A 15948-nucleotide genomic window follows, 5' to 3' on the forward strand; every position below is an offset into this window, starting at 1 on the left:
AGAAGTAAATGGAGTTGCTGGCGAGACAGCCAACAAAGATAGAGACTCTCTCCTTCCCACAGGCCCTAGAACGCAGGATGGAAGTAACTGGAATTCTCCCCGGCTCGGCTCATTTTACAGGGGAGGGTGGGAGGGAGGGAGAGGGAGAGAAAGAAAAGAGGGAGGGAGAATGGATCTGGGAGTCAGAAGAGAAAGCCGACGCCTGCCCCCTCCCGCTCTCCCCGCCTAGCTGGGAGCCATGGGCTGCGGCTACTGGTGGGATGGGGGCTGCTGTCCCAGGGCCAGGGGCCCGCACCTTCATGCCCACGTGGGAGAGGAAAGAGGAGGCAAGACTTCGCTGGAGGAACTGGGACTCGGCCCTGGCGCAGCGCTCAGACCCCTCCTGAGCGTGGACTGTAGCACCCACCAGCACCAAGAGGTGACCGGGGGCCTTGTCTCTCTGCTCCCTCCGGCCGGGGAAAACATTTTAGGGAGAGTTTGAAGAGCCAGGTCTGTGCCTCTCCCTCGTTTGAGGCTTGAAATGATGTGACCCCAACTCCCAGTCAGGAGGAATGGAAAGATGGGTCCAGGCAGGTGATCCCGGGGTGGGGTGGGACGGAAGCAGACGCAGGCCGGCTCCGGAAGGACAGGGAGAAAACAGCGCGATTATTCGAACAGATGCAGGAAAAGCGTTTGATCAATTGCAATACCCATTCACAATTTAAAAAAAACTGTGCACTCAGCAAATTTGGAATACAGATACGTTCTTTAACCTGATAAAGGGAACCTACCAAAATCCTGCGGCAAATGTGGTACGTAATGGGGGACCAAGCATTTCTCTTCTAGAAAGAACACAAGAGAAAGATGCAAATATCATTACTTCTCCTTAACAGTGTATGGAAGTCTTACCCAGCACAAGAACATGGGAGAAACAATGTGAAAGTATGAAGATTGGAAAGGAAGAGACAAAACTGCCCTTCTCAGGAGAATGTAGAAGTGAACAACTCTTGGAACAAGTGAAATTTCCGCATGTTGCTGGCACAAGGTCAATATAAGAGAATCGATCGTGTTCCTGTCAGCCCTCTTCCTGCTGGTTATGTGAAGACAGTGACAGTAACACACACAAATGCCTTTCACGATAGGAGCGCAAATACTTGGCACCTAAGGGATAAGTATGTCAAAAGTTGTGCAAAACCTTTCGGAGAAAATGATACAACTTCCTTGAAAGACACTTTAAAAAGTCCTAAGTAAGTAGAGGGCTATACTATGTCCACGCACAAAAAGACTGCACCATTTTACATTCCTGCCACAAGTGCACAAGGGTTCTAGTTTCTCCACATCCTCACCAACACTTGTTGTTTTCTGCTTTATGTTTTTTTAGTAGCCATCCTAATGGACGTGAGGGTGATATCTGATTGCAGTTTTGATTTGCATTTCCCTGATGATTAGCGATGTTGAGCATCTTTTCACGTGCTCATTGGCTTTTTGTCTGTCTTCTTTGAAGAAATGTCTGTGCAAGTCCTTTGCCCATTTTTTAATCTAGTTGTGTTTTTGTTTTTGAGTTTTAGGAGTTCTCTCTATATTCTAGATACTAATCCCTTATCAGATATATGATTTGCAAATATGTTCTCCCATTCCATGAGTTGCCTTTCTACTCTGTGGATAGTGTCTTTCGGTGCACAGAATTTTTTAAATTTTCACGAAGTTCAATTTGTCTATTTTTTTTCTTTTGTTACCTGTGCCTCTGGTGTCATATCCAAGAAATCATTTTAAAGTCCAGTGTCGTCAAGCTTTTGTCCTATATTTTCTTCTAAAAGTTTTATTGTTTTAGGTCTTACATTTAGGTCCTTGATCTGTTTTGAGTTAATTTTTGTATATAGTGCGAGGTAAGGTCCAACTTCATCCTTTTGCATGTGGATACCCAGTTTTCCCAGCACTCTTTGTTGAAAAGACTATCCTTTCTCTAATGAATGGTCTTGGCACCCTTGTCAAAAATGATTTGACCACGTATGCGAGCTCTCTATTCTATTTCTGGGCTCTCTATTCTAGTCCATTGATCTATGTGTCTGTCTTTAATTCACACGCTTACTTTTAAAAATAGAAATGAAGTCATACCATACACACATTTTACAGCTGGCTTTGAAAAAACTTAACAATATGTGGTTTACGTGTCTCCGTGTCAGTACATACACTCATGCCACGTTAGAGAGTGCCGTTGGGTTGGGGTACACGCGCGTCCCTTGTTTATGTAAATTACCTGTTGGACATTTAGGAGGCTTCCAGTTGTTCACTGGTGTGTTACGGGCAACGTTGTCGTAATTACCCTCAATTAAGTTTTATTTAAGGTGCTCAGAGCAGTGCCTGACACAGGCTATAAGTGCTATTAAAATATCTGCTAAATAAAACCTGTACAAACGCCATTACCATATCACTTCCTCGGGATACATTCTCAGAAGTCACGTTTCCGGGTTAAAGCACACGCACTCTCCAAGGGTCACCACCTGCTGTCTCCCTCTCACCTGCATGGAGCCGCCCTGAGATGGGGCCAGGCGCAGGGCCTGAGCAGATCACACAGGGTGGGGGCGTTCTCGTGTCAGGGCCCAGTCGTGCCCCTGGCAGGGTTTGGATCTTGGTCTCCAGAGCCGCACCCCTCTCCCCATCCCCAGTTTGGATCCCGGCTCCAGCCCCCGCCAGTGGGGTGATCGTGGGCAAATGTCCCAATCTCGTGGGGCCTCGGTTCCCTCCCTGCACTCCCGTGCAGCCTCAGCGTCTGTCCTGCAGGGCAGTGTGTGCAGCAGGGCCCCCGCACCCCAGTCCTGTCTCCTTGACCAGTCAGAACAGCTGCACTCTGGGTGCCCTGCAGCGTGGGAGCCACGGAGAACCTGCCTTTTCTGGAGCACCGGCGAGGTGGCACTTCGCTTCTCCTGAACAGGGTCGTTACGGAGCGTGGCCGCGATGACGGAGGGCGAGCTTGTGTGCTCACCCATCACGCCCGCGCTGGCCGTATCTGATTCATTTCCGTGTTTTCATTCTTCAGAGTTTAATGGATACTAATGCCTTCTATCACCTCACCATTAAAACAAAAATACCCTTGAAGTGGAAGTTCATATTACTGACTTTGTAGCTCCATGGAATCCAGAGGGGATTCTCTAAGGGAAAGGGACCGGAGTGCTGTCCTGCAGTGCCGGGCACGGAGGGGAGCACTGTGGCAGGCGCCGTCAGCATCACCTGTCCGTCCTTCGCTTGCCTTTTCCTGGAGGATGTGGCCGGGCCAGCCGAGTCCAGGTTTCCCTCCGGTGTGAGCACAGAGAAAAGCCGCTTTCCGATTCCCATCTCCATGGCATCGCTTCCCCCCGGCCCCGCCCACGTCATCCCCGCAGCCTCTGAATGGAGCACTCCCCGTGTGCGCGTAGCATCTCCAAGCTCCAGCTCCAGCTCCGGAGAGCTTAGCGATCCTGCTTAGAAACGGCCGGGAGCTGGTCCCTCCCCCTGGATGTAGTCACCATGTGGTAAATTCCATCTGAAAAGAGGAGCTGAGCGCTTTGCTGAGTCACAGAACCCTCGGAGCTGATTGCACAAGCCGGGCCGAGCGCCGAGGAGCTGAGAGCGCTTCCCAGGGTCAGAGGAACACGGAGGAGAGGCTCAGGGACTTGAGCTCCGGGTGTAAGTGCTTTGCTTTTGGACGCTGCAGGGGCTCTGCTGTGTTCAGCTGGGCTGAGGTCTTTTTGCAGGGGTTTATCCCATTTGAATTGGCTTCCGCATTTAGTGTGCACACGGATGTAGCCGGAAAGTTCACGGGGGCGGGGGAGGGGATATGTTATCTTACCTGTGCAGAGGGCATCAGGGAAGAAAGCGTTCGATCTGCCTTTTGTACGTTTGTGCTGCCGAGTGCTTTGGGGGGAGGGCTGGGCCTGCTCCCTCGGGGCACTAGGCTTCTCTTCTTGAACACGGGGTTTATTTGATCCGCGCTCAGAGCTGGAGCCTGTCCTCATGGCAGCTGTGGGGTGGAGGGAGGCTGGCTGTGCCTGCCCTTAGCGCTGGGTGTGGCGAGCGTCCCGGGCACAGCTGGGTGGCCCCGCCGGCTCCCTCGTCCTGGCTGGGGTGGGGTGAAGGGGGCTCCTGGGCCCTGTTTTCTTTTTTAATAACAGGTGTGTTCATGGCTCCCTCCTGCCCTTTGGAGGGATGCTGTCTTCTCTTTAAAACTTAATCAAGAATCACAATCTGTCCATTGACATTGCTTCTCACGCCAGGAACTCAGGTGTTACAGCTTATTACCTGATTTCCAACCTTTTTCCTTGAAAGAAGCGGGTGTTATTACATTGTGCCTCAGTCTCTCCGGTTCAGAGAAAGTCGGACGTTGATTGGGGCTGGCAGGGTTTGGTGGAAAGAACGTCACAGGTAGTTTGGTCAAACATAAACTGTTTCGATGTGTACTGAGTCGTGAATGAGGCTCGCTGTGAAGCTGGAAGTGGGCTACAGCTGTAAATACTGTTGCCTTTGATTCTGCCATTTGTTCAAACCCCAGATCCAAGTGGTAGATTTGAGGATATTCTCAGTAGATCTAAGCCTTTGAACAGATCAGCTGTAAATTCTACCCTAGTTCCCGAGGGGGAGAAGCACAACAGAAAAGGAAAGCTGGCCATGACTTGGCGTGACTTCAGTTTATCTATACAGCATTGCCAACGGAAGGCCAGCCTTCATCTGAGCTGCCCTGGGGATTTCAGAAAGTAGATAAATGCGTGTCTCGTAGAGGATGGTGCATTCATTCCTAAGGCCGAGGGCCGTGTGCATCTGTATCTAAGCCTTCTTTCCTTGGTTCTGGGGTGCTTTGAGGGCCCACCTGTTCAATCCAAGCGCCACATGCACCTGACTCGGTCCTGTTACCCGGCAGACGACCCTGGGAAGACCCACCACCTTGAGATCCTACCTGACAATATGGGGCCAACCGGGTGGCAGAGCCCCCGTAGCCAGGGAGCTGGGGAAGAAGGAAGAGTTCCTCGTCAGCCCCCAGATCGTGGAACTCAGTGCCGCGAGAGAAGCGTGAGCATATCCTGCTGACGTACTTGGAGGCTGATCTGGACCATGGGCTCCTGTGAACTGGGGATCCCATTCAGGGCAGATGCCACATCTTTTTGGTTTTCCCTGCTCCTTAGTTTCCAGACAATCAAACCAGATGTGAAGGGGGTGGCGATGTTAAGTTTCCACTCGGACCCCGAAACAGCCCTCTTCGGCACAGGGATTGGGAAAGTCCAGGACTCGGGGCACAGCGACAGTACCTCTTTCTGAGGCTGTCATCCCCAGTCTTCCTCCTTCGAGCAGGTGCGTTTTCCGCCTCAGAGGCGCTGCCTGTGGGTCCCGCACCCCGTGGCCAGCTGTGCTTCAGAGCCCCAGGCCCACGTGCTGCCCGCCCTGCTGCCACCCGCCACGGGCCTGCCCTGTCGGGTGCTCGCGAGGCCCTCGGGCGCTGGGCTGGCACTTGCCGCCCCTTCGACGCCTCAGGAGGCCATCTGAGAACAGACCCGCGGTTGTCGCTTTCCACGCGGCACAGCTGACAGGTGGTGGACCGGGGGAGCCGTGGGGAGCCACACCAGAGCCACAGAGGAGGGGTCAAGGGCAGCCTGGCTCAACTGCAGCCCAGTCCTGGCGGAGGGAAGCCGTTCCACACGGGGGATTCTGTCCCACTCAGGGTGGAGGCTGGGACTCGACAGGGAGGTCCGGAAGGCTCAAGGCCGAGAGACCTTGTGGATTCAGGTGACCTTCCTGCAATGTGGGCTGGTGAGTTTGAGGCTGGAGCTGCACCCGTCAGCAGCTCCCTGCTAGGTGAGCCTTATCCCAGCCCGAGTGGCGTTTTCCGCGCCCTGTGAGCTGACGTACAGTCTCTCTGAGCCGCTGCCTTTCCTAGAACTCTGCCTCCCTGGTGGTTGGATGACCCAGTATGACTTTGGCTTTGAAGAACCACCCGGGCCTTCGTGCCTGGGAGAACTGTGTGTGCACGTCCGCCAGTGCGCGGTGGGCATCGGGGCAGGAGGCTGGTGGTCTGGAGGGGCGTGTGTCTGCCTCATGCTCCTGGACGTCACCCGAGCTCCGGCACTCCCCCTGGATGATGGGGGTGGGTCGGAACAGGAAGGGCGTTGGAACCCGTCACATTCAAGCTGAGGTGCCCCCAGACAGACCTTTCCGTAGGTCGTCTGTCTTCTGCAGATGGACTCCGTTCAGGAAGAGTTGGACTATCTCTAAAGCACAGAGGGGCGTTGCCACAGTTTTGCACGTTTAGTCTGAGGTTCATCCGAGGGCAGGCCCCCTGCTGTTGTAGCTGATGCATGCATTTCAGAGTTTTATTAAAAAGCAGAATTGGCTTGTACTGTGCTCTGATCTCAGGGCAGAAAAGGCAAAACCCAAGGCCAGAAGGACCTTCTGGCGGCGTTCACCAGACAGAGAGGCAGGGACTCTGGGTGGTTCGCCAAGCCCGTTGCTGCCACCTCTGCACGTGGGCCTCTGTGGGATCGGGCCCCACGGGACACGGGGGTGGGGGCCCAGTCTCAGCCAGTGGCAGTCTGACCCAACTGGAGAGTCCACGGCCTGCCCAGCGCCCCAGAGAGGGACCTGGCAAGCGGCCGACGGCCCACTGATGAGGTGCCATTGTAGTGCGATGCCCCGCCCCCCGTGGGTGTATCCTCCCAGGATCGCCGGTCTAAACAGGGCTGTCATCCCCTGAAAGTGCCTCTTACTGCCCTACTGCTTTTGAAGCTCTTCCGACCATTGATTCCCACGCGTCGCCTCTGCTCTGTGAAGCAGAGCTGCCTAGCCTAGAAGACCTTCCATGGACTTTCATTCCTTCATTCATTTATTGTTATTTTCCTGTTCGTCCAAAGGAAGGGGAACCCAGCTCTGAAACTGGCCTTAGCACCTACCTTTTCCCATTTTCAGGGATGTTAGTTTAATTTAAGAAGAGCCCCAGAGCCCCACGCGGGCTTCCTCATCGTGGTGGTGTCATGGCACCAGGTTGGGGCAATTGTAATATTTGCTGGAGAAAACCTGGAGAAGACAGAGGAGGCGGCTTCTTCTGTGACAGGCAAGGCTCAGAAACACAGGCACCAGGTCCACACCTTCCACTGACGAGGGAAGAGTGGTTTCCTCCCCATCCGGGGAGCCCCCAGGCCACCCAGCATCCGCCCCGTTACAAGCCCGAGCCACCGCTCAGGGCCCTGGTGGGACAGTGATGGCTTCTGAGCTCCAGAAGGCCATGAGCTGTGTTTTCTTTATGAAATAGGCTTTGTGGTTTTGTTTTTTAATATTTATTTATTTATTTATTTGGTTGCACCGGGTCTTAGTTGCGGCAGGCAGTCTCCTTAGTTGCGGCTCTCCTGCTCCTTAGTTGCAGCACGTGGGCTCCTTAGTTGTGGCACGCATGTGGGATCTAGTTCCCCGACCAGGATCGAGCCCAGGCCCCCTGCATTGGGAGCTTGGAGTCATATCCACTGTGCCACCAATGGATAAGTCCCTATGAAACAGTTTTGTTTTGTTTTTTTTAATTTCATAAAACAAATACGTTCTCCTTATGGGAACTTTAAAAATATCTAGAAAAGAAAAAAGATAAAAAATAATCACATTCTTCCAAGGTAAATTATTACCCACAAGACAAATTATTAAAATTTTGGAATATCTTCCTTTTCCTTTTTTCTGTTTTTTTTTACATTGTTATCATCATCCTATCAATTACAGTTTTGTCTTCTGTCTCCTCCCCTTACATGACATACTCATTTTCCCTTTTAGAATAATTCTTATTAAGCATAATACTTCCTTGTGCAACAACTTAATTCATAAGTATTGAGGTTGTTGTCAGGTTTTCACTGTTATAAATAACATAGCATTGAACATTTCTGAGCATAAAGTTGTCTCTGTATGTAGAATGACCTCTTTGGGATAGAATCCGAGCTACGAAATTCCTAGGTTAAAAGTTAGCAGCACTTTTAAGATTTAAAATTTCATATCATCATACTGCTTTCCAAAAGAACCATACCAGTTAACCTGTCTCATCAGTGATACCAAAACCACCAATTAGCATATTATGTATGGCTTTGAAACTTCTTTTTTTAATGGTTAAATAGGATAAGTTTTGACATGTATACGCCTGCCAAGCCGTCTCCACAGTCAAGATGGTGAACATGACCAACACAGCTGAAGTTTTCTTTCGTCTTTGCATCCCTTCCTTCCTATTCCCCCTGACAACGCACCATGTCGCCAGGCAACCACTGGTCTGCTTCTGTTATTATAGACTAGTTTATATTTTCTAGAATTGCATTTAAATGCAATCATATAGTATGTTTCTATTTAGATCTAACCTTTTCCACTCCGCATAATTGTTTTGAGATTTATTGTTGCATGTGTCAATAGTTTATTATTATTTTTGCTGAGCAGTATTCCATTGTATGGATGTACCCTAGTTTGGCGCCTGGATTTTGGGTTGCTTCCATGTTTTCCTATTACAAAGGAAGCTCCTAGGAGCCTTCCTGTGCGAATCTCTGTACAGACACATGCTTCCACTCCCCTTGGGCAGACACCCAGGCTGGATGATATTGTAGGTGTGTGTTTAACTTTTTAAGAAACTACCAAAGTGTTTTCCAAAGTGGTTGAACCATTTGCATTCCCACCAGCACGTCTGAGAGGTCCCAGAGTCTCCCTCACCCTCGCCAACACTTGGTGTGGGCAGGCTCCTTGTTTTAGCCATTCCAATAGGTGTGCAGTGGTCTTCTCTCTGTCTCTCTTTTTCTCCTGATCAGTCTTTGCAGAGATTGGTCAGTATTATTATTTTCAAAAAACCTTGCATTAATTTCTTCTCTTGTGTGTCTGTCGTCAAATTTATTGATTTCTGCTAACATCCTTACTATTTCTATTCTGCTTACTTTGCATTTACTTTATTGTCATTTTTCTATGTTTTTAAAATGGAAGTTTACACTCGGATTAGATTACGATTGGAGATAGTTATTATTTTCTAATACGAGCATTTATTGTCATAATTTTTCTCTCTTACCACTTTGGTTGTGTCCAAAATGTTTTGATATATCATGTTTTTATTTTCATTCAGTTCAAAATATTTTTCTAATGTCTTCTTTCACCTATGGATTATTTAGAAGTGTGTTTTTAAAATTTCCAAGTATTTAAATTTTTCCTTGATATCTTTGTATTATATATTTCTAGCTCAATTTCTTTGGGGCTGGAGAACCTACTTTGAATCATTTCAGTTATTTTAGTTTTGTTGAGATTTGTTTTATTGCCCCCTATATAGTTTGTCTGGATGAATGCTTTATGTGCACTTGAAAGCACTACATGTTCTGCTCTTGGTGGGTAGTGTATCCTACTGTGTGAGGAACTGCCAGACTGTTTGCCAAAGCAGCTGAACTATTTTGCATTCCCACCAACAGTACACAAGGGCTCCGATTTATCTGCATCTTCACCAGGACTTATTATTTTCTGTTTTGTGTTGTTTGCTTTTGGGTTTTTTAAAAATTTATTTATTTTATTTTTGACTGTGCTGGGTCTCTGTTGCCGCACGCAGGCTTTCTCTAGTTGCGGCGAGCGGGGGCTACTCTTCGTTGCGGTGCGCGGGCTTCTCATCGTGGTGGCTTCTCTTGTTGCAGAGCATGGGCTCTAGGCGCTCGGGCTCAGTAGTTGTGGCACGCGGGTTCTAGAGCGCAGGCTTAGTAGTTGTGGCGCACGGGCTTAGTTGCGCCGTGGCATGTGTGATCTTCCCGGACCAGGGCTCGAACCCATGTCCCCTGCATTGGCAGGCAGATTCTTCGCGCCACCAGGGAAGTCCCATGTTTTATTAATTTTGAACAATCCTCTGTCATTTTGTTTCTTTATACATTTTTTTCACCTGTTCTCTGTCCCTGTTTACTCTGTGACCCCACCTGTATGTATGTTAGGCTGCTTGATACTGCCTGACAGTTTTAGAGACTGTTTTGTTTTATTTTTTCTTTTTGTGTTTCATACTGGATACTTTCCATTGGCCTATCTTCATGTTCACTGAGTCTTTTCCTCAGTGCTGTCAATTCCACTGATGAGCCAGTCAAAGAATTCTTCACCTCCGAAAGCATGTTTATTATTACTTATGTTTCCATTTGAGCCTTTCTTACAGTTTCCATTTCTCTGCTATAATTCTCCATCTTTTCATCCACATTGTCCACCTTTTCCACTAGATGCTTCAACATAAGAATTGGAGTTACTTAAATTTTCTGTCTGGTAGTTGCAACAACTTAGCATCTCTGAATCTAGTTCTATTGAGTGCTTTATTTGTTGACAGTGGGTTGTCTTCCTTGCTTTTTTCTGAGTCTCATAATTTTTGATTAAATGTCAGACATTGTCTGTGGAAGAACAGTGGGGGCTGAGGGAGAAAATATCATGCCCAGAAATGGGCACGTCTCTTCTTGGGTTAGGGTGTGGGTTGGAGGCCACCCAGGCAGGAGCAGTGCGGGTCAGGGTGTGTTGTTTCTGTTGTTAGCCTCCAGCGGTGGTGGCCTCGTGCTGTGTGCAGGTGGTGCCCGGGGGTTGGAGGGGTTATTCTATGTCCCCGCTCCACGCTTAGCTTTTGGCGCTCTGCACGCCTGCACCACAGAAGGGCCTCTTTCTGCACCCTGGCCCCTCCCCCAGCACTGGACTTCTGTTGCTTGTACCCAGTGCAAGCTTGTTTGGGGGAAGGGGGTCTTCATTCTTCTGGTCCAGACTTAGAGGAATCAAAGCCCATGTGCCTGAACTTGAGGGGGCTCTTCTCAGCCTTCCCACCCCTTCCCCCAGCCGCGGAGCTCTGCTTTGTGTCACTGCAGGATCCTGAACCCCAGGGCCTCCCTCTCCTTCCCCAGGAGCAGGTGTTTTTGGCTTCCACTCTTACCCTAGAGGCAGGGGTCTTCTCCTAGTTCCCGGGCAGAACGGAAAGAGGGGCTTTCCTTTCGCCCTCTCCCCGTGACCCTGAGGACAAGTGGGTTTGCTGCTCTCCTCCTAGTGGCTTAAGGCTTCTGCTCTGCCTGGAAGAGGGGCCTGGAATTGGGGAGTGTCTGGTTCCCTCCCAGTGGCAGCCACCTGCTCCTGCATCCTGCACCACGGGGTCAGGGTGGCGGGGAGCAGAACCCCTCCAGCCTCTGTCCTGCCCTCAGCCTTCCTCAAATTGGGGCTCCAGCAATTCCAGACTGATGTGCCAACCCACATTCAGCCCTTGGACACGTGTTGAAATTGGAGCTGATTTCTTCTTCCCCCTGATCTCTGCCAGAGGTGAACGGCTCAGGTGCCTCTGTTCCCTTGGATGGGCTTCTCACCATCTGGTTCTCTTGGGACCTAAATTTTTCTGGGCCCAAAGAAAGATATGATTTGGTAGATTATGTGGTGGCTCTTTCTCATTTTCAGGATGGGAGGAACATTCTCTCATGATTTTCTACATCTTAAGCAGAGGAAGTTTTCTCATGTTTTTAAGATCATTTTTCTTTCCTTTTTTGCAAATTATCTCTTGTGATAGTTACCTATTTATCTGTGACTTAGTGTTACTATTGAGTTTCACAATCTCCTAATATAGTAAAGACACTAACTTCTTTGTCGTATTCACTGCAAATATCGTTTCAACTTGTTTTTAGCTTCTTAATTGCATCACACTGGTAATAAAGAGATGTGAAATTTTAATGCAGTGGAATCTATTGATCTTTCCTTGTGTTAATTCCTTTTATCTTCTTTAAGCCTAGAAAATCCTCTCTCCAGAGATTTGAGAAATGCTCATTTCTACTCTCCCCACTAGTTTTAATGATTTGATTTTTCACCCTTAATTCTCTTAATCCATTTAGAATTTTATGTTAGAAAGTCAGTATTCCGTAGATTTATTTCTCTTTCAGCTAATCATCCTGGTACCTATGAATGCTATTCTTCCCCTTGCCGTTGAATGTAATGTATTATATTCTTGCATGTAACATAGGGCCTATTTCTGAACCATGAAATCTTTTTCAGTCACCTGGCTATTCGTGAGATCGGGTTTTTTTCTTCTCAGTAAAATTACACGTTTAGACTAAAGAAATTATTCTTCTGTTAGAAAAGCATTTGCCATGTTTCTCCCAGGCCCATTTCAAACCGCTCTCAGGGCAGCTGGGCCAGAAGCCTCGGAGCGTGGTGGAGAGGACTCGGTCCTCTCGCTGCTGGAGCTGTGCAGCCCGCTGCCGGGCCTCAGTGGAGGCCGACATGTCACTGGGCCTCCGAGTTGCCGAGCGGCCCGAGCTGCCCATCGTGACCTGGGTGTCGTCCAGGCCGCCAGGTTAGGTGCGCACCGTGGTGCCCGGTCCTCACGGGGACATCGGCCCGAGGGGCCCGGGATGCAGGGGAATTGCAGGAGGACGTGGCCCCGGTGCCCGCGGTCTCACCCGGCCACGCCGCCTGCTCGCTCCCCGCTCACATGGTGGCCTCGCGGGGACTTCCTTGTGACCAGGGGACAGAGGAAGAGAGGGCGCGGGCCTGGTGCACCGGTGGTTCTGCCCACACGCGGGCACCGCCCGGAAGGGGACGCCGCAGCCCTTCAGCCCCTCGGGGACTGGTATGTGTTGATTTTCTGTTGCCCCCCAAACAGACGCCACAAAGCAGCCGCGGAAAGCGGCACAAAGTGCCGCGTTATCTGGGTCAGAGTCCTCGGCGGGGGGCGCGGGCGGCGGGCCGTTAAGCCAGAGCGCGGCGGTGGCTCTCCTGGGTCCTGGGGCCGCTTCCCTCCTCACTCGGTTTGTTGGCAGAGTTCACTTCCTTGTTGTCCTGGGACCCACGTCCCTGTCCTCTTGTGCTGTGTGACCTGAGGCCACTCTGAGCCCCTGGAGGCCGTGTCCACCCTGGTTGGGGTCCCTCTCTCCACCTCAGGGCCAGCAACGCGGCCTAGCCTTCCTCAGGTCGGTCTCCTGACCTCAGCTGGGAGAGGCTCTCTGCTTTTAGGACTCATGTGGTTAGATGCGGCCACAGGGACGATCAGGACAGTCTCCTCATCTCAGAGTCCCTAACCTTCAGCGCGCTGGCAGAACCCCTTTTGCCGGGGAAGGTGACGTGTTCACGGGATCCGGGATTAGGACGTGGCCAGTGTCGGGACGTTATCTGCCTCTCACACCGGGTGCCCACAGCTTAACCACTGACCCTCTTCCCCAAATGAATACAGTCTGTTTCGCTGGGACAAATAGTCACGTTTCTAAGAAATCTTATATTTAAGAAACAAAATTAAGCAAATAAATAGTTTTCGTGGATACAATGTCAGGGAGCTGAAACTTTCAGGTTTACAATAACGCTGTCAGTTTTCTACAAAAATCTCACTAATGACTGTACTTGGTAAGTGTATTTTTTTTACTGAGACACAGTATATACTGGTTAATCAAGAGAGACAAAGCCAAACCTGAATTTCTGGAGCAGATCCTAAGCAAGGGAGTTTGTGTCCATGGCACGAGGTTCCGGGACCCGCTGGGTATATTGCAGTTGGCTCGACGGCTGCCGGAGTGAGGGAGGCAACAGCACCTCCCGAGAGCTGGGCGGGGCGTGGAGCGCCCGGTCTGCGTGCGACGCTGGTTCCCCGGCGGCCTGCCCACCGCACACACCTCAGCTTCCTATTTTCAAACTCCTGCTGTCGGAGAGAGCACATCATTAATTGGGGGTTTTAGGCGCTATTCTGAGCGAGTTTCCTTTTCTTCCCCTAAAGAGCTATTTTAGGAGTAAAACGCCTCTGGTTGGGGGCAGAGCTGTCCTCTCTCTGCCTGCACTGACACGGCGGGTCCCCCTGGGCTGCCGTGAGGGCCGCCCTGGCCCACTGCCACACCCGCCCCCCATGCATCTACGGACACACGTACGTCTTTCCCGTGCCTCTGACAGAGAGCACTCCTTACCAACCGCCGAAGCATTTCCCCTAAATTATACTGCAGAACGCTAGTTCTGAGCCGTGTTCCCTGAATGAAGGGTTTCCTGAATTCCTCTTCTGGCAGCTATAGAGTAACTGGTAGTCAGCTTGTTCTACCACCAGAAAATACCTCTAAACCGTACGGGAGAGGGAGCCAGGCGTTCGCCTGTGGCCAGAGCAGAACTTGGGGGCCCAAAGAGGGGAAGACACGGGGCGCCCCGGGTGGCGCCCCGCCCTCTGACCGGCGCTCTCCCACGGAGGGAGCGGGAGTCCGGGGGAGGGGGAGGACTCACCGTGTCCCCATCTCACTGTGACCGCGAGGCCAAGCCGTCGTCCTGTCCCCGGCCTCTGGGCATCCTCGGTGTGAGGTGCTTGTTCTCGGCCCGTTTCCCACCGGGCGGTCCGTCTTTACCTAGCTGGTTTGTCAGAGTTCTTGCCGTGCACTGGACAGTGCTCGGTGAGCGGGTGTTTAGACGTCTTCTCTGAGCCTGTGGTTTGCCTTTTCACTCTCCTTTGTCCTTGATACAGTCCCATCTACCCAGTTTTCCTTTATGGGCAGTGCTGTTTGTGTCCTGATAAGAAATCTCTGCATTTCCAAGGTCATGAAGCCCCACTAGGTTTTCCTCTAGGGGGATGATTGTTTCACCTCTCATGTTTATCTCTGCAGCCCGTGAGAAAGTGATATTTTGTCTGCAGTGTGAGGTAGGGGCCGCGTGGACCCCCCGTGGGCGCCCGGGCAGCAGAAAGGCCACCCTCCCCCGGCCATCGTGGTGTCCCTTCGTCACACGGGTGACGGTACCCGTGTTGGTCCGCCCAGCCTGCCCCTTTGACCACAGTCTGTTCTTGTCCCAGTGCCGCCTCCCCGTCTTTATTCAGACCCTCAGAAGGTCCAGCCCTGGTAGTGTGCGTCCTCCAGGTCTGCCTCCATCTCCAGCTGCCTCGGTGGCCCTTGACCCTGCCGTTCCACACAGCATGGGACCGGCTGGGGCAGGGCACGTGGGTCAGCAAGGCCTTCTGTGCGGAGCTGGCCGCTGGCTTGTGGAGGCATCTCAGTGGTGACGAGACCCTTCCCTTCCAGGCAGGGGGACCACGTGGTAATTTTTGATTGAATGCCAGACATTGTGATTTTCTATTGTTGGGGCTGAATTCTTTGTATTCCTTTAAATGTCTGAGCATTGTTCTGGGGCGCAGGTGAGCCACTTGGGAAGAGTTTGTTGCTTTTGAGGCTTTCCTTTCAGCTTTCTGAGTCAGAAACCGAGCCGCTTTCGGTCTCGGCTAATTTGGCTCACTCTTGAGGTCACCGTCCTGGGGTCTCTCCCCACTGCCTCCGGATCACAAGCCCTTGAGGGGAATCTACCAGGCCACGCTGTGCCGTGTGCCGTGGGGGGAGCAGGCCTGGACCAGGCGCTCCTTGGGGGACATGCTGTGCCGTGTGCCGTGGGGAGAGCAGGCCTGGACCAGGCGCTCCTTGGGGGACATGCTCCCTCTGAGCCCCCGTTTCCTCATCTGAAGAACCAGGTTTTGGCTGGTGATGCTGAGAGTCTTTCCTGGAAATCTGGTGGTTACACGTCTCCATTTTTATTTATTTTTTTAATTTTATTTTATTTTTAAATTTTATTTATTTTATTTATTTATTCCGTGTGCCGTGGGGAGAGCAGGCCTGGACCAGGCGCTCCTTGGGGGACATGCTGTGCCGTGTGCCGTGGGGAGAGCAGGCCTGGACCAGGCGCTCCTTGGGGGACATGCTGTGCCGTGTGCCGTGGGGAGAGGCTGTGCCGTGTGCCGTGGGGAGAGCAGGCCTGGACCAGGTGCTCCTTGGGGGACATGCTGTGCCGTGTGCCGTGGGGAGAGCAGGCCTGGACCAGGCGCTCCTTGGGGGACATGCTGTGCCGTGTGCCGTGGGGAGAGCAGGCCTGGACCAGGCGCTCCTTGGGGGACATGCTCCCTCTGAGCCCCCGTTTCCTCATCTGAAGAACCAGGTTTTGGCTGGTGATGCTGAGAGTCTTTCCTGGAAATCTGGTGGTTACACGTCTCCATTTTTATTTTTTTTTTTAATTTTATTTTATTTTTAAATTTTATTT

Source organism: Physeter macrocephalus, chromosome 20 (assembly GCF_002837175.3).
Source record: "Physeter macrocephalus isolate SW-GA chromosome 20, ASM283717v5, whole genome shotgun sequence".
NCBI classification, from domain to species: Eukaryota; Metazoa; Chordata; class Mammalia; order Artiodactyla; family Physeteridae; genus Physeter; species Physeter macrocephalus.